Source organism: Aquarana catesbeiana, linkage group LG09 (assembly GCF_042186555.1).
Source record: "Aquarana catesbeiana isolate 2022-GZ linkage group LG09, ASM4218655v1, whole genome shotgun sequence".
In the NCBI taxonomy this organism is placed as follows: domain Eukaryota; kingdom Metazoa; phylum Chordata; class Amphibia; order Anura; family Ranidae; genus Aquarana; species Aquarana catesbeiana.
Genome location: NC_133332.1, coordinates 248,770,772 through 248,789,043, shown reverse-complemented (window position 1 = coordinate 248,789,043; position 18,272 = coordinate 248,770,772). Strand labels below are relative to the sequence as shown.

The 18,272-nt window shown below is 40.9% G+C and overlaps 1 long non-coding RNA gene across 4 annotated transcripts in view; it reads left to right on the top strand.

Annotated features, from left to right (window-relative positions):
• LOC141108493 (uncharacterized) overlaps positions 1–17,804 on the top strand; it is a 67,635-nt gene extending 49,831 nt beyond the window's left edge. For 2 of the 4 annotated variants that reach the window (XR_012236079.1, XR_012236077.1), the window contains exons 4-5: positions 1,121–1,180; positions 14,610–17,804. This is a non-coding gene — a long non-coding RNA (uncharacterized lncRNA). The remainder of the gene's footprint in view (positions 1–1,120; positions 1,181–14,609) is intronic. The other 2 variants (XR_012236078.1, XR_012236076.1) reach the window with 1 other exon arrangement.
• Positions 17,805–18,272: the final 468 nt, after the last annotated feature.

Below are 18,272 nucleotides of genomic sequence, written 5' to 3'. Positions count from 1 at the left end.
TCCACTGCAGGGCTATGGACACTGCATTGTACTTGATGATGTCAGAGGACTTGTGGCTATAGGAGAGTGGAGGGAAAAAGGCGCATGGAGATTTTAACAAGAATTTAACCTTCGCAGTATGAGGGCAACCACACTGCATAGGAGGAATTTTTGTTGCGCCAAAAACAGCCTAAAGTCAGTGTTTGTTATTGAAAATCAGTAGAGTACAGCACCAGGTAAAAACATAAAAATTACAGTATAGCAAGAAAACATTAATTAAAAATTTACATTTATATTGTCTCAGGGTATAGATTTACACTGATGTTCCCCTTTTGACAAATAAACACAATAATAATGAATAATTAAATAAAAAAACAATACAATACATTGTACGTTTTATAAGAATAATGCTAATTAAATAAACTATATAAAATACAGGTTTATTTAGTATAGGCACATAGGCTGTTCATGTTGCAAGGGAACTTTCACTTAGCTTAGAGAATGAAGTGAAGCTCTGCTGACTTCCATCATCCAATCTATGTGCAAACAGAAATACTGTTTTGAATTTTCCATGCACGTGATTAGGTATCATTTGCAAAGTGAATCTTCACCGCATTCACTAAGCTAAGGGAAATTTCCCTTGCAAAGTGAACAGCCTCATTCCCTTTAGTAAATCAATGACACCACCAGTATATTCCGATTGCCTCCTGGGGGGATCAGGAAGGAATATATTTTTCCCCTGCTGGAGCAAATTGGACCATACTTTATTTAGGGTTGTTTGCCTTCCTCTAGATCAGCTGGTTGGTTGAACTAGATGGACTTGTGACTTTTTTCAATGTGACCAACTATGTCACCCAGAGTGTAATGGGTAATTTCCAGGAGGTTTTTTTTGCCAGCCCTGCAGACAGATCTTCACTTGCAGTTTCTGGAAGGAGATTATATAAGCCTTTAAGGCACAACATTTCTGTGATAGAGACCTATGACTACAGAGTTAGACACAGCTAAACTTAAGATGTATATGGATCTGAGGGAGTCTGTTTGGGTTGTTTATTTGTTTTACCTTTCGATATACATGACAAATATGAATATGGATGGAAATGGTGACGATGCGCTTATTTTTTGGATCTTCGTGTATTTTCAGATGTTATATCTCTGGAATGAGGTCTATACAAAGATCTGAATCAGGAAAAAAATGGCAAAGGTAAGACCATCTTGGTAAAGGGCAAGTTCCAGGCTGCCTGGGGTGGGGGGGACGGTCATCTTTCTAAAGGGCGCTAATGCTGGAATTATTTTTGCTGAAAGTTCCACCACACATGCCCATAGAAGCAGCTTTTGCCATTAATGACCTTAATAACAAGCAGTATGTATTGCAATGATGAGATAACTTTAACCACTTAAGGACCGGAAGAATTTCCCCCTTAATGATCAGGTGATTTTTTGCAAGACGGCACTGCGTCGCTTTAACTGACAATTGCACGGTCATGCGACACTGTACCCAAACAAAAGTAAATAGATGAAAAAACGGGGGTTATTCCTGCGCTACCAGTTGGGAAAATCGGTCTACTAATCAATTATTTGAGACTGTATACAACTTCTCTTTTTGGAAAGCTGCATGCACCGAAAAACAAGGGCTCAAACACCAGCCCAAAACACAATGGTACAAGAGAGAGGGGGGTGGTGCTGCGCTAACCAGAGGTGTCTCTGCTTGTAGGAATAGATATTATATCCTGATATCCATAGATCACAAAAATTTAAGTAGTGAAAAACGTCAGAAAATCGCATGAGTTGAAATAAAGAATATGCATAGATGTGGTGATTCAAAATTAAATATGTAGATCCAATCAATATTTCTAGATATAAGAATAAATACTGGTGTATAAGTTAATTAAAAAAGTAATAACAACCAATTATACATATATTGAAGATGGGTAGAAATTCAATATAGCCAATAGTGCTCGTGCTCTTGTGCCTAAAAACTCAAACTTAAATTCATACATATGTTAAAGTGCAACAATGGGATAATGGATAAAGATGAACAGTCATAAATCAAGTGAAAAAATAAAAACCAAGTGAGGTAAACAAAGAAAACGGAATGGTCGCTTGATCCTTGTATTGCGACCCTGTGCAACAGTGCAACTATATTGTGAATGATCATGTATGTGAATAAAACCACTCTGATCATAAGTGTCCAGAATAAAATTAATACTTCAAGTGTCCAAAGAAAAAATGTGTTCAAAAGGCCAGTGTTTTAAACGCAATCACTCCAATGGCAGTGGGGTGTTATTTGTAGATCAGACACTCTCTATCTTCTTCATGCAGCATGCACTAGTGTAGGCAATGGCCCCTTACCTAGCGGTGCTAGGTCAACCGCATATAAGTTGTTAAATCTCGTGGTCCTGGGTCTCTCCTGTGTCCCTGTGTCCAGACTTGCTGACTCTACAGGATCCTATATGGGGCTGGGATATGTCTAGCTGGGGTCCTGGGACAGTGCCGCTCCTAGCTCCTCCTCCACATCATATCTCCATTATATGCAAGATATAGGATAAAGTACCCAGATAGTGAAGTATGTTTTTATAGGTCACTTTTATTCACACAAATCATATACAAGGTACTCACATTAGCAGTTGTTCTTACAAAGCATAGTATCCTACGAGCAGCGAACTCGTAATGCATTCAGCAAGGAAGGTAAAACGAAAAAAGCCTATTCCGGCCATTCATAGCGCGCAGCGCGGCTTGTGCATGCTCAGTGCGCCCCCAGTTGTGAATCCACATCCGGGCGCCCAGTTAGAATGCCGGCACCGTGGAGAGGAGGGGGAGAGGAGCGAGGCTTCATTCGCCCGCATCACTGGACCGTGGGACAGGTAAGTGTCTAAAAGTCAGCAGCTGACTTTTAAATGGGTGGAACTCCACTTTAAAGTGGATGTAAACCAGATTTTTTTTTTTTATATATATATCATACTGTAGAGTATAAGAATTCCTATCATTTGAGCCCAGTCTTGCCACACAGAGTTAATCCATCTCTGAGCAATCCTCTTTTATTGTCCAGTGAGATAAATCTTGACAAACTGAGAAAAACTTTGTCAAATGCTCCCCCTTGCTGTGAGTGACAGGTGATTTACATATCTCGTGCACTAGCCTAAGACATGCATTATTTTTTAATTCCCTCCCCCACTCCTTTCTACAGCAGCTTTGCAAGGATTGGCTGTTCCACACCTCAGCATGATTTGGCATGCTGAAGTCATGTGGTTACTTTCCTGTCTTTTCACTGGAAGTTAGAGATCATAGCAGAAGTTCAGTGTTAGAAATACACAGGAGAAAATGCATATTGACAAGGAGTGTAGAGGTGGGCGGGGAGTCTACTGACATCATGACTCCACCCACCGAGCTCCAGACAACAGACCCACCCACAGAATCTGCAGTTTTTCAGGTCTAATAACAGACAGAGGGGGGAAATTTGAAAGGTAAAGATACATGCAGGAGGCATATATATCCTTATAGATAACACCTATGGCAGTAGTTTAGAAAGGATGACATTGGGTTTACATCCACTTTAATGCAAAAAAATCTTCAGTGCAAAAATAGTTCATAGATAGTGTCACTGATCACAGTGCAAAACAAAGTATCCGATTCCTAAGTAGTGCTTCCACCACCACCATCCACCATAGGATGCATTAATGTGAAAAAACACAAAGGTTTACAAGCACGGTAAGAATCGGATACTTTGTTTTGCACTGTGATCGGTGACACTATCTATGAACTATTTTTGCACTGAAGATTTTTTTGCATTATAGCGGAGTTCCACCAAATTTTTTTTTTTTTAAGTCAGCAGCTACAAATACTGCAGCTGCTGACTTTTAAAATATGGACACTTACTAGTCCAGGGTGCCCGCGATGTCCTCACCCGAAGCCGATCTGTCCCTCAGTTCTTGGGTGGAGGCGCCGCCATCTTCGGTAAGGGAATCAGGAAGTAAAGCCTTGCGGCTTCCCAGCCTGGTTCCCTACTGCGCATGCGCGAGTTGCGCTGTGCGTCCTCACTGGTCCCTGCTGTCTTCTGGGATCTGTGTGTCTCCCAGAAGACAGTGGGGAGGGGGGGCGGAGGAGGGGCCAGACATGGCGTAGATCACCGCAGAGCCTGTGGTGATCTATGCCCGGAAGTGGGAGCAAATTCCTGGATTATACAGGTATATGCTTCCCCCTCCCCCCTGAAAGGTGCCAAATGACACCGGAGGGGGGGGGGATTACGATCAGCAGATCAGCAGAAGTTCCATTGGCACTGAAAATGTTTTGCACTTAGCACTTTATTGATTTGGTTTTAGATAATTTTATCATTATATTTTTTTGCATATGTGGATATTATTATCACCTGAGGATATTGCGTTAGCACTTTAGGATATTGAGCAAGCGTCACATCTATTTACTTTTAATTATCATTGTGTGGGAACATATTTCATGTTGGCAGGTACTCACCAGTGTTGGTTATCCTGGTTTGCGCATTAGTACATTCATATTACCCAAACAAAATTGATGTCCTTTTTTCCCCACAAATAGAGCTTTCTTTTGGTGGTATTTGATCACCTCTGCGGTTTTTATTTTTTGCGCTATAAACAAATAAAAAGCGACAATTTTGAAAAAAAAAAAAACAATATTTTATACTTTTTGCTATAATAAATATCCCCCAAAAAATGTAAAAAAATAAATTTCTTCATCAGTTTAGGCTGATATATATTCTTCTGCATATTTTTGGTAAAAAAAAAAATCACAATAAGCGTATATTGATTGGTTTGCACCAACGTTATAGCGTCTACAAAATAGGGAATAGATTTATGGCATTTTTATTATTATTTTTTTTTACTAGTAATGGTGGCGATCTGCGATTTTTAGCGGGACTGCGACATTGCGGCAGGCAGATTGGACGCTTTTGAACCATTTTTGGGACCATCGACATTTATACAGCGATCAGTGCTATAAAAATGCACTGATTGCTGTGTAAATGTCACTGGTAGGGAAGGGGTTAACACTAGGGGGTGATCAAGGGGTTAAATGTGTTCCCTCAGTGTGTTTCTTACTGTGGGGGGATGGGACCGACTAGAGGAGGAGACATATTGCTGTTCCTAATTACTAGGAACAGATGATCTGTCTCTCCTCTACTGACAGAATGGGGAATGTTTACAAACACACATCCCCATTCTGGCTCTTGTGCCGGCGATCGCGCGTGGCCGTCGGACATTGCGGCCGCTGGCCTCACGCATCGGGTCCCCCGCCATGCAGCGTGTGCGTTCCTGCTAGAGCTGTTTAAAGGGCCGACATACAGCTACAGTGATTTGCGGGAACGAGCCGACCTGCTGCAGTATAATGACAGCGGCTGGTCGACAAGTGGTTAAATAAAAAATTAGGACATTTTAGAGTACAGATATACACTGATAATCCTCTTGTGACAAATAAGTACAATAATAATGAAATATTAGATACTGTATAACAAATAATACATATAAGGGGATATTTACTAATACTGGCGCACACAGAATCTGTGCATAATAACCAACCAGCTTCTAACTTCAGCTTGTTCAATTAATCTTTGACAATAAAACCTGGAAGATGATTGGTTTCTATGAGGAACTGTACTAGTTTTAGTAAAATCCCCCCATAATGTCCTTCATGTGATTGGTTATCCTTTGCAAAGTGAATTTTCACCTCATTTGCTAAGCTAAACGAAAAATCCCTTTAGTAAATTAACAACATAACCTGGAATATCAGATTGGCTTCTGGGGGATCAGGAAAGAATTTACTTTTTTGCCTGCTGGAGCAAATTGGACCATGGTTTACCTAGGGTTTTTTTTTTTGCCTTCCTCTGGATCAACTGTGGGTATAGGGTTCTGTATATGGAGGTTTTCTATTTATTTATTTTGTTTATTTTTTATTTTTTGGGATTGGTTGAATTAGATGGTTTCTTTTTTCAGCCAGACTAGCTTTGAAACTAGCACAAAGTGCAATGCTTGTGACAAAAAATACTTGGTTCGCACCTATGCAGTTTGCTTTTGATCCGCTTCTGCAGTGCTTTTTGCTGTGTGTTTTACGTTTTCTGTTTTTTTTTTTTTTTTTGCCCAGTTTGTTGTTGGGCAGATTAAAAACAACAAAACACGTCAAAAACGCTTTTCTGCAGCATCTCCACTGAAGTCTGCTGAACCAAAATAGCCCTGTTTTACGTTTAAAAAAGTCCCTGACCCTTTCCAAAAATGCAGCAGCTGAAAAAGGCATAGATGTGAATGTGTCCCATAGGAAACCATGTTAAAAGGACTGTAGTGCATTTCTGCAAAAAGCACCAAGAAACACATAGGTGTGAACCAGGTATTTCCCAGGAGTTTTTGCCAACCCTGCAGACCTTCACTTTCAGTTTCTAGAAGGAGATATAAGGCAGTTCACATACTATATAAGGCTGGGTTCACCCTTATGCGAATTGGATGTGGATTTCCCTGCATCCAATTCGCATGACTGGAGACTGTGACTGGCTCTCAGTGGGGATTTTCCCGATGGGAAATGTTGGATGTAAGCTTGTTGGCGGTAAGTCAGACCGTGTGTATGCTCCATCGGACAATTGTTATTGGACTTTCCGACAACAAATGTTTGTTGTCAGACATTCCGAGCGTGTGTACAAAAGTCCAAAGTACAAACACGCATGCTTGGAGGCAGAGGCGGTCGGTCTTGTAAACTAGCATTCATAATGGAGAATTAACATTCGTGACGTGGCAAATTATGAAATCTCCAAATGCAGCGCATAATTCTCTTCTTCTTTAATGGGATAATAATGAAGCTGCTTTGTTGGTGATACTGATGGAGTTATTGCAAACTAATTTTCAAAGGCTTTTTTTCTCTAGTGATATCAAGAATAATATTATTATGTTTTTTCTTTTTTTATTTGGGCAAGTTACCACAACACCATTATCCAGTAGTTTTTAAGAACAAAGATACAACTATGTTGGTGTCCCTTGTCAATTTTACATTGTATTTTTTTTTTATGTAACTGCCTACTCCCAAACTGTCATTTGAAGTAAAACACACAGCCAAGTATTATTCTACACAATTGTTTTATTGTGCATTAAAAAAAATAAAATTAGACATGCTATCTGCAATAGAACTTAACCAAAAAGTGCATTCTATACATCCAAAAATATAGAAAATATACCAAATCAAAATCATTATTCAACCCAAAAAATTATGTTAAAGCAATAACTCCAAGGCCAATAATAAATAACACGTTATCTCCTCTGATTCCACAACATGTCCGGTTGATGAACTGCCGTTCAGAAACAAACTGAAAAGCATGAAATGAAAAGCGCTAAATGAAAAACGTGAAAAGAAAAGCGCGAATCAACACTCACCAAACTTCTACTAACACTAAATTAGCAGAAGGAGCCCAAAGGGTGGCGCTAAAGAGCTGAAAAAATCACGTAGTATGTCACTACATTCGTAATTGTTGGTCAACATTTGTGTGACCGTGTGTATGCAAGACAAGTTTGAGCAACACCCTTCGGACAAAAATCCACGGTTTTGTTGGCGGAAAGTCCAATCGTGTGTACCAGGCATAAGTCTTCAATATGAGATATTTCTGTGAGGGATACCTTTGGCTAAAGTGTTATGGACCATACACACGATAGGATTTTCCGACAACAAATGTTCAATATGAGCCTGTTGTCGGAAATTCCAACCGTGTTTAGGCTCCATCGGACAATTTCCGACAACTGTTTGAAAGCAGGTTCTTAAACTTTCCAACAAGAAGACTTGTTGTCGGAAATTCCGATCATGTGTACACAATTCTGACGCACAAAAGTCCACGCATGCTCGGAATCAAGCAGAAGAGCCGCACTGGCTATTGAACTTAATTTTTCTCGGCTTGTCGTACGTGTTGTATATGTCACCGCGTTCTTGACGTTTCTGAATTTCCGACAACATTTGTGTGACCGTGTGTATGCAAGACAAGTTTGAGCCAACATCGAAGGAAAAAAATCCACGATTTTGTTGTCGGAAAATCCTATCGTGTGTACATAGCATTAGACACAGCTAAACCAAAGATGTATATGGATATGAGGGAGTCTATTTGGGTTGTTTATTTGTTTTTCCTTTCAATATACATGATGAATATGAATGGCAATAAACAATGCATTTTTTGAGGTCTTTGTGTATTTTTAGTTGTTATATCTCTAAAATGAGGTCTATATAAAGCTTCCAGGCTTCTTTCATCCTTCTAAAAGGTATTAATTTGTTACTAAACCCAGTAATATGAAAATAGTTAATCTCCCCCCTCCCCACAGTGCCCACAGCTTATAAATCTTTTTACATTAAAATACTGCCACTATATACCTTTTTGGCTGATCTGTATACCACAGTCACATGATAAACTGCAGGGTCTGCCTGAGTGCTGAGTGTTCAGGTAGGAGGAGATTACCACTACAGCCTGTGTCCCCATGCTGTTGTTGGTGGCGGATCATCCATCAAACAAGATGTGACATCTCACTCTCTTTTTTTTTTTTTAGTTACTGGGCATGGAGGAGGAGGGGGGGGGGGGGGGGGGATGGGCTGTCATTTAGGATCTGTACACATGCCCCACTGTGTGATGTCAATATCATGTGACCTGGCTAGCTCTGATCCACAAGGAAATGTTCTCTCCAGCAATAGAGACCAAACTGAGCATGTGCAGCTTTACTACTCTGACTGTGTATTATCTGGCCTTGCCAAGAGAGACCCTGCAGGAGGGGGAGGATCTGTGCATATAGGATCAAAAAGCCTTTTTACAAAATGCAGAGGATTAACCCCTTAAATTCCACAGTTAGTATAACAAGCATGCTATTCTGCATATACAGACTGATTTTACTATTGTGGGTTTAGTAACACTTTAATGCAGGAAAAATTATTGCTAAAAGTTCCACCACATACCCATGGATACTTGATGAGACAGAGCAGTAGTCTCTAAACTGCGGCCTTTTGTTAGGCTTTATCTGACCCCTGCAGCATTATTCCACCAACTGCACCAATGATGGGGCACCATTCCCCCTACTGACATCATTAATGGGGCACTATTTCTCCCATTAAAACCAATGATGGGGCACTGATACATTTTCTACACCCACTAGCCACAGTCCGGCCCCCCTAAAGTTTGAAGGACAGTAAATTGGCTCTTTATTTAGAAAGTTTGGAGACCCCAGAGACAGAGAGTCATAACTGAATGTTGCAGTGCCTCATGATGAAGCTACTCAGCAGCTTTATTAACTTAGGCACCTGAACCATTGTTGGCTAGCAGTATGTATTGCACCCTTATCTTTATATGTGTTCCATGCTACCCCCTCCCCCGCACATGTTTACCCCTTTCACATACATGATCAGTGAGCATTCCCCTATAGTGGCAGTAAAAAAGCCCTATTTTACAAGATGGCCAGGTTTCTAGAAGCCCCCTATACACTGGTGCTCAGGTAGTTGAAAAATAACTATTAAAGTGGTTCTAAAGTCTAATTTTTTCTTTACCTTAATCCATTCCCTGCATTAAGGTAAAAAACATCCGGTCCCCCCCCCCCCCCCCAATCCCTAAAAGCTTACCTGACTCCTGTCACCAATCCAGCGCTGTCCTGTCTGCAGCACCACTCCTCCACTTCCTGGTCTAATTGAAGACGCAGACAGCAGCGGGAGCCATAGGGAAGAATAACTTATTTTTCTCTGTTCAAAAGTAGTTTTCAAGGTTTACATACAAATGAAGAATGAATGAATGAAGAATGGGACACACTTTCGGAAAGTATTGACTGGATTCAAAAGACTAAGGCCTCTAAATCTAGGATAAATGAGCATACAAAGCAGCTATAAACCTGTAGGTCATGAACTGATGAATACTGCTAGGATAGCATACGCAGAAAACAAAGTGTCCCTTGCAAAATGATAGGAAAACTGTATGAAAAAGAAGAGAGAAGCAAGTAGGTGGGGAAGAAGAGCAGAGGGCGGCTTCCTGGGGGGTGGGGGGCTGGGCTATGTCATCCTGGAAAGACCAACACCCAGATAGCAAGCAACTGAGCTGCAAGTTTGAAAATGACTTGCTAAGCTATTGCAAGACTTGCCAGGCTTCACAAGTTTGTTGCACTATTGCAGCAAGTCCACATTGCAGGACTCCAGATCAACTTGCTTTGAAAACATTCTGCAAGTCTGCTGCAAGTTCTGGTTCAGTTATGTTGTGCAATAGTCCTTCCACCACAGGGGTCACTATGGATGAATTTTCATGCTGTAGACTTGCAAAGCTCTTGCTGTAGACTCAGCACGACAACTTTGCTCTTGCTAGAGACTTGCCACAAATTGGACAAGTGTCAACAAGAACTTGTGCTTCAAGTGTTCTGCAAGTGTACTTGACAGTGAAAATGTGCAAACTTACAATTCAACACTGCCACAAATTTGTGGCAAGTTACCCTTGCTATCTGGGCAGTAGCAACATGACATTATGACTCAAGCAGCATAGGACTGAAATTAGTGGGTAGGAACTTGTCTATCCATGGTTGCCAAATTTAAGTAAATTTGAGGATGCGATCATGTAGGGTGATGTCAATATTGACATGGATCATAGTGCGTGTAACTCAGTTTTTAACTTAACAAGTTCTAGTTGACACTTTTCCAATTTGTAGCAAATTTGCATGGCAAGTCTCTAGCAAGAGCAAAGTTGCAGTAGTGAGTCTACAGCAGGAGCACTGCAAGCCACAGTGCCCCGTGTGCTGGGATGACTATTGCACAACATACCTGAACCAGAACCTGCAGCAGACTTGCAGAATGTTTGCAAAGAAAGTTGATCTGGAGTCATGCAATGCGGACTTGCTGCAATTGGGCAACAAACTTGTGAAGCCTGGCAAGTTTTGCAATAGCTTAGCAAGTCATTTTGTAACTTGCAGCTTAATTGCTTGCTATCTGGGTTGTTAATGGATCCCACTCTGCCGCTTCCAAACTCACCCATAGAGGGATTTCCCTAGTTGCATGCAGTTTGGTCAGTTGGGCAACCTGAGTAATGTGGTAATACTTTAAAAGATGGGGGAGCACAAGGCCACCCCATATTCTGTGTAGGAAAATGGTGGGCCTAGGTAGTCCTAGGTAAACCCTTCCCCCAAATAAGCTGAAAAAAAAAATGTTGTTACAGTATACGTAGATATGGTAAGGGTACATTAATCACACAAATAAGGTACAGGATTTTGGGAAGCAGGGTCATTTTAACCGCAGTGATTTTGCCCATCCATGAGATATGTATAAACGGCCATTGAGTCATCAGGGAGGTAAGTTTAGTGAGCATAGGAAGGTTTTTGGCCCAAAATTGTGAGTCCCATGTGGCTGTCAAGCAGATGCCCAGGCGTGGAATGGAATCCATGGACTTTAGAAGGGGAATGAGGCTTGTAGAAAAGCAAAATCCTGTGGGGAGAGAGTCAGACTAAGGGCCTTTGATTTGTCTTAATTGACCTCTAAATGGATACAGTAGCAAACTGTTCAAGAACAGATTAGTTGGGCCAGGGGCTCTCTTCATTTGTGGTGGACGCCGGCCTAGTGCACCTGCATTATCTGGCTGTGGTGGGGATCTGATTTTTTTTTGCCTTCCACTGGTTCAGCGGTGGGTATAGGATTGTGTATATTGATGCTTTCTATTTATTTACCCTATCTAAGGAGGATCCATAAACCTTCTTGCAAATCCTTCAGAGGTCAGATTCTGATTGTACAATCTGCACTGATTACCACATATCCAGCCATAAAAGGGTTCCTGTTACCTTGCTGAAAATGGAAAATCACATTACCCCCTTATTTTGTTTGACTGCAATAACAAGTGAGGGATGTAAAACTTTCAAAATTCCTTTTTTTTTCTTCCTTCAGTCTCTGTCTCTGAACATGTTAAGGCATGAAGCCAAATATAAAATATAGTCCTTTCTCTGGGTTTGTATTTGACAAGGTGGACAAACACCATTCTGATTTTTATGTATGGGATTTGATTATTCCTGTAGGGTTATCGCTCAATATTCCAAAAAAATGATCTTCATTTTTCTCAGGTAAAGCTGGCCTTAGATGATTCTTTTTTTTTCTCATTCAGCCCGTTAGCCAAACAACAAGAATACCAATGGATTCCTTCATCCACACAAGTAAGGTGGATGTAGGAATCCCCCTCCACCGAGACATGTTATTCTGACAGTGGAGAGTCCCGCTGATTGACGGCACCTGCTGAATCAAAAAAAGTTTTCCAAAATGATTGTTCGACGGAAGTTGATGTAAAGATCGACTTCTGTTGAAAAGAGACGGCCACCCATGGATTGAAATTCGGCTGGTCCCTGCTGAACCGGCTACATTTTGATCCATCTATGGCAAGTTAACCACTTGCCAACCAGCCACCACAGTTGTACTGCGGCAGAATGGCAAGGCTGGGCGAAACGACGTTACCTTACGTCGCTTCACCCTGTGGCCACTAGGGGCGGGCGCCCGCTGCTGAGCCAATGCGAGTGCCCCGCGGCGCGATGACCGGCGGTCTCCCGCTATCGCTCGTGACACGGCGAGAACTGGGATCTCTGTGTGTAAACACAGAGATCCCGGTTCTCTGAGGGGAAAAGAGACCGATCGTGTGTTCATACAAAGTATGAACACCGATCTATCTCTTCCGCTAGCAAGTCCCGTCCCCTCTTCAGTTAGAACACAGTTGACCCCTTGATCGCCCCCCCAGTGTTAACCCCTTCACTGCCAGTGACATTTTTACAGTAATCAATGCATTTTTATAGCACTGATCGCTGATCGCCAGTGGTCCAAAAATGTGTCAAATGTGTCAAAATTGTCGGATGTGTCCGCCATAATGTCGCAGTCCCGATAAAAATCGCAGATTGCCGCCATTACTAGTAAAAAAATAAAATGAATAATAAAAAAGCCATAAAACTATCCTCTATTTTGTAGACACTATAACTTTTGCGCAAACCAATCAATATACGCTTATTGCAATTTTTTTTACCAAAAGAATGTAGAAGAATACATATCAGCCTAAACTGAGGAAAAAAAATAGTTTTTTTATATATTTTTGGGGGGGATATTTATTACAGCAAAAAGTAAAAAATATTGTTTTTTTTTTTCAAAATTGTCGCTCTTTTTTTGTTTATAGCGCAAAAAATAAAAACTGCAGAGGCAGTTTTTTTTTCCCCACCAAAAGAAAGCTCTATTTGTGGGGAAAAAAGGATGTCAATTTTGTTTGGGTGCAACGTCGCACGACCGCGCCATTGTCAGTTAAAGCGACGCAGTGCCGAATCGCAAAAAGTGCTCTGGTCAGGAAGGGGGTAAAATCTTCCGGGGCTGAAGTGGTTAAAAGTGTAGGTTCACCTTTAAAATAAATCTGTAAAGTGAACTTACACTGGACCCCCTCCCCCCGGTTCCGCTGTACCAGTGTCCCACGATCCCCCGCTGTCATGCACTGGGACGCCGCTTCACCGATCTGGGCATTTGAAATCCCTGTGGCTTAAATCTCCTATCTGTACCTTTCGGTGCGTATAGACAAGAAGCATTCTAATTGTTTAGCACTGTCACATGGACGGCGCTGGCCAATCAGAATCCATCTAGATCTAGATAGAGGGGCCATTCATGACATTAAAAGCTAATGCTTATAACAGCGATCATCACTGTTATATGAAATGATAATGTAGAGAAAAAATCCCTGCTGATCAGCCCCCCCAGTGTCCTTGGACTGTCTAATTTCCTAAAAGGGGTCATTTGGGGCATATTTGTACTGACCTGGCATTTTAGGGCCTCACGAAATGAGTCACTCAGTACATCAGGATTGCTCAATTTTCTAATATATATACAATAGTATGTAGACTCTCTCTCTTTACTGATAACTTTCACCCAGACTAAATAATATACACTGATTTTGGTTATTTTCACCAAAGACATTTATGCCTAAATGTATGAAGATTATTTGTTTCCAAATTTTAGTTTTTTGTTTTGTTTTTTATTTTCAATATTTTTTCGTTTATATAGCACAAAATAAAAACCCTAGTAGCGATTAAATACCACCAAATGAAAGATGTATTGGTGTGAAAAAAAATTACATAAATTTCATTTGGGTACAGTGTTGCATGACCAAGCAGTTTCCAGTTAAAGTAGCACAGTGCCGAATAGTAAACACTGCTCTGGTCATGAAGGGGGTAAAACCTTCGGGAGGTCAAGTGGTTAATACAGTACTGTACTGTACATGTCAATCTTATTTGCTTGAAAATAATGCCCTTCATCTGACCCACCTCTGAGCAAATCAGTAATTAAAGTTCAGACCTATACAATTGTAACAGACCTGGGACACCTTTGGGCACAAAGAGAAAAGTAATGTTGCCCACATAGTGTCCCCTCGCCCTCCCCTCAGGCCCTGTTCTGAGCCACATTCCTGTCTGAATAATGTGTCTGGGTTGCAGTTGGACTGAAACCAGGACACATGATTGAAAACCCCGGATGTCGGACAGGTGGCAACCCTACTCCAAACTACTGTGTATACGTGGGGCCATGGAGATGAATGGAATAGTCATCTCTCTATGGTAATTCTTAAGACTTGCTTAGTAGATATCAATTGAGGAAATACCAGCCATAGTAATCTATTGAAACAATTTTGCCCCCAGGTATGCATTTTCTCCATAAATTGATTGCTAAGAATCTGGAAGACTTTTGTATCCCCTTCGCCTGCTGGATTATGGACACATTACAGCGGAATTAAGACAACATATGCTCAAAGACAATGAATATCTGGCATCATGGTTTTAAAAATGTGGAGACCAAGCCTGGACCTTCACCTCGAGACAGGAGGCTGTTAGAAAATTTTATGCACAGGAAATGGGAAACACATTTTTTTTTTAACAGTTGCTGACAAACACAACAAAAAATGGAATAGCCTGAAATGATGACAGTGGCCCCTTTCACAGGGACAGGAAGATTTTCAGGTGGACTCAATCAAAACCTCCATTCTTCTCTATGGAGCGGCAGGTGTAAACAGACATGTGTCCATTTACACCCGCCTACATCCAATCCGATCCGCCATAAAGAGACAAATGGGGATCTGTTCCCCTTCCGGCCAGCGGATTGGATGACAGTCGAGTGTAAATGGACAGGGGGTCTGTTTACTTCTGCCTGCTCATAGAGGAAAGCAGTCTGTGTCTGCGGCCGTGTCTGCTCTGCATAAGCGGAGTGGACATGGACCTGTCATCCACCTGCTCAGCATTGACCAGCGGACAGATCCCCTGCTGAGCAAGCGGATCGCAGCCACAGTCTGCCCCGTGTGAAAGGGGTCTTATGCATCCATTCTGATCATCAAAAATGTGCCTTTTGAGTGTATAAATGTTTTTACTGATTTCAAAGGCCATTATGTTATTTTGCACCTCACAATAAATAAATCTTTATCGTAGCAATCTACCACCCCTACACCTAGATAGGTTGCTATTCACAGATGTCCTATGGTGGGTGCAGAGAGGAATTAAATATGTTCACCATTCATGTTCAGAGTACATTTGTACGTATTTAAAAAATGTATTAAACTGCATAACCATCACATTTACAGGTACCTCATATTTCGACACGCTGTTGAGGCCCAACTGGGAACACAAACCCTAAAGATACTGACCTCTCCTCTTCAAAGTACCCTAATTGCAATGGCTATCCCTAAACTAGCGATGCATCTGTAGCATTCTCTCCAACAACAGACCCTACTCCCTTTGACAAAGCCTGGTCAAAATGTATTGGAGTCTTTCCACCAAATAGGACGTTAAAGCGGAACTGCACTCTCTCAATCAGCATTGGTTATTTTATCTATATGCTGCTAGCATTAGTAAATAGGCAGGAAAGTACATCATATTTACTTGTTTTAAACTTTTTTTTTTATGTTTCTGAAGTTGCTTTCTGGTTTCCAAGTCTAGCCAAATGATGTCATACATCCCAGGAGTCTTCAAGAGGGGAGGAGGGATTTTCTCAGCTAAGCACACCTTTCTGCATGCATGCATGAGCGAAGGGCAGATGGATTCCAGGAAGTAAATGCTACATGAATCACCTGCCCTTACTCAAGATGGCTACAGCCAGAAATGCTAGGCAGTATTTTACAAAGTGCTTTCTTGGCAAAATAAGGCATGGAGACACGGATGGATGGGTTTGCTTGCTTTGAATATTAAAAATGTCTTTTGGTCTTGTGTTTAAATATCACCTTACTGGCAACAAGTACACCCGCTATTGATACAGACTTTGGGCTTTAATCTGCCTTACCTCCCATAATTACACCTCCCTGTTATATTACTATGTCATATAATGGGTAAATCATAGCTCCCAACTGCCCCTGCTTTCGAGGGACTGTCCCTGGTTTGAAGCAATGTCTCTCTGTCCCTCATTCCTCCTCATTTGTCCCTCATTTTGGTCTGATCTATATAGTTGTATATAAAAATGCACTTTTCATCTATCAAAAAGTGTTTTCCAGTGCTAAACCTTTTATCTTATTTCTAAATTGCTGCATTTGTAAATTCCAAAAGCCAATATAAAGGAATAGTAGTGGTATAAAAAGCACTTGTGGGTTTAACCAATCTTGTTTTTTGTACAATTCTCCTTTAAGGGGGCGTGGCAAGGGGTGTGTCCTATGCCTGCATACTTTTGCTGATAGGTGTCCATCATTCCCATCTCAAAAAGTTGGGAGGTATGGGTAAACGCCTCAAAAAAGAGAATATGTCTACTACTCTTTTATGCCAGAAAGGCAATGTTACTAAAATGGAAGCATCCAACAACTCAGGACATAAAAAGCTTTCAATAATTTCTTTACAAATATTTTACCTAAATACAAATGACTTTCTATTAGCTGGTCATGCATTTTTCAAAAATTTGGAAGCCATGTTTAACAACAGGTCCCATCCCAGTATAAGATTTCAACCAACCAACCAACCAACCTTGTACTAGAAGTGCAAATGTATTTATAATACATCGTTTTTCTATTTTGGGGGGGAGCAGGCAGAGACCACTGTGTGAATGTGAGGGCATGTGAAATAAACAGGTCCACACGGAAGTCTGTTGGGTCAACTTTCTACCAGGCCTGGTTTGTTTTGTACTGAAAATATTCATAAATTTAAACACCTTAAAGAAATGAAATTCTGTCCCCTTCTACAAGGCCACATATTCCAAAAGGGGTGCATTTCGTAAATATGGCAACATTTTGGAGGATGGGTGTTCTCCACTTCCATTATTTTGGATTGAGTATAACTATTTATAGTGGTTCCTAGAGGAAGCATTGCTAGATTCTTCTATCTAGTTTCATGATCCTGTATACTGGGATGCTTAGCTATCGGTGGGACTAATCTGACTTATTTTATTATAAGCCCACCTTTTATGCATGTGCTATCTTTCCTATGCAATAAACAACTTTTTCACTGATGGGATGGTGAGGGTGGGGTTCGCAACAATGTTTTTATTCTTGTTGCACTGTTCTAAGTGAAGAGTACATTTTACTGATCACGGGTTTCTTTATTATTGTGCTGGATTTCCCTGCCATACGGCGGGTATTGTTTTGCTTTTCAAGTTTCTGTCCTCAATTTGTATTTTGTTAGTCTGTATTGTTACTTTTCATGTAATGATGAAAACCTTCAATAAAAAAGAAAGTAACAAAAAAAAAATAATAATGTAATAGCACAAATTCACATAACACGAATAATATTGTAATAGCATGATTAATAATAATGTGCACAAAATCATGAGAAAATTATAGGTGCTGCCATTGCTTATCTCCCAAAAAATGCTAGTTGCCTGGCTGCTTCACTAACTCTTTAGCTTCTAAACTTTCTGGTACTGATCTGGAACAAATATGTAGATCAGGAAAGTCCGAGTGAAGTCAAGATTCCTTATCTGTAAATTATTTTGGGTTAATGACTCAAAATATTGAAGGAAGAGGATCAGCATGACATGCAGACAACTGGCTTTTTAGAAAAAGATGCCAGCAGTGGCATCTTTATTGTTTTTCTCATGATAGATCAGCTGATCTGCAGTTCATTTTTAGGAGACCTTGCCCCAGGTTATCTTAAAAGACCACCTCCGCCAGCAGGGGCGGACTGATAACTCATGGGGCCCCCGGCCAATAGGAGATTAGGCAATCAGAGATTATGGGGCCACACAGTATACACATACACAGTATACAATCACACAGTATACACATACATGTACACACAGTATACACAGACAGATGTAAAAAAACACAGATTTATACATACTGTCCCTGGTTTTACTGAGGCTGGCAACCCCGATGGGGCCCCCTAGTGACCCAGGGC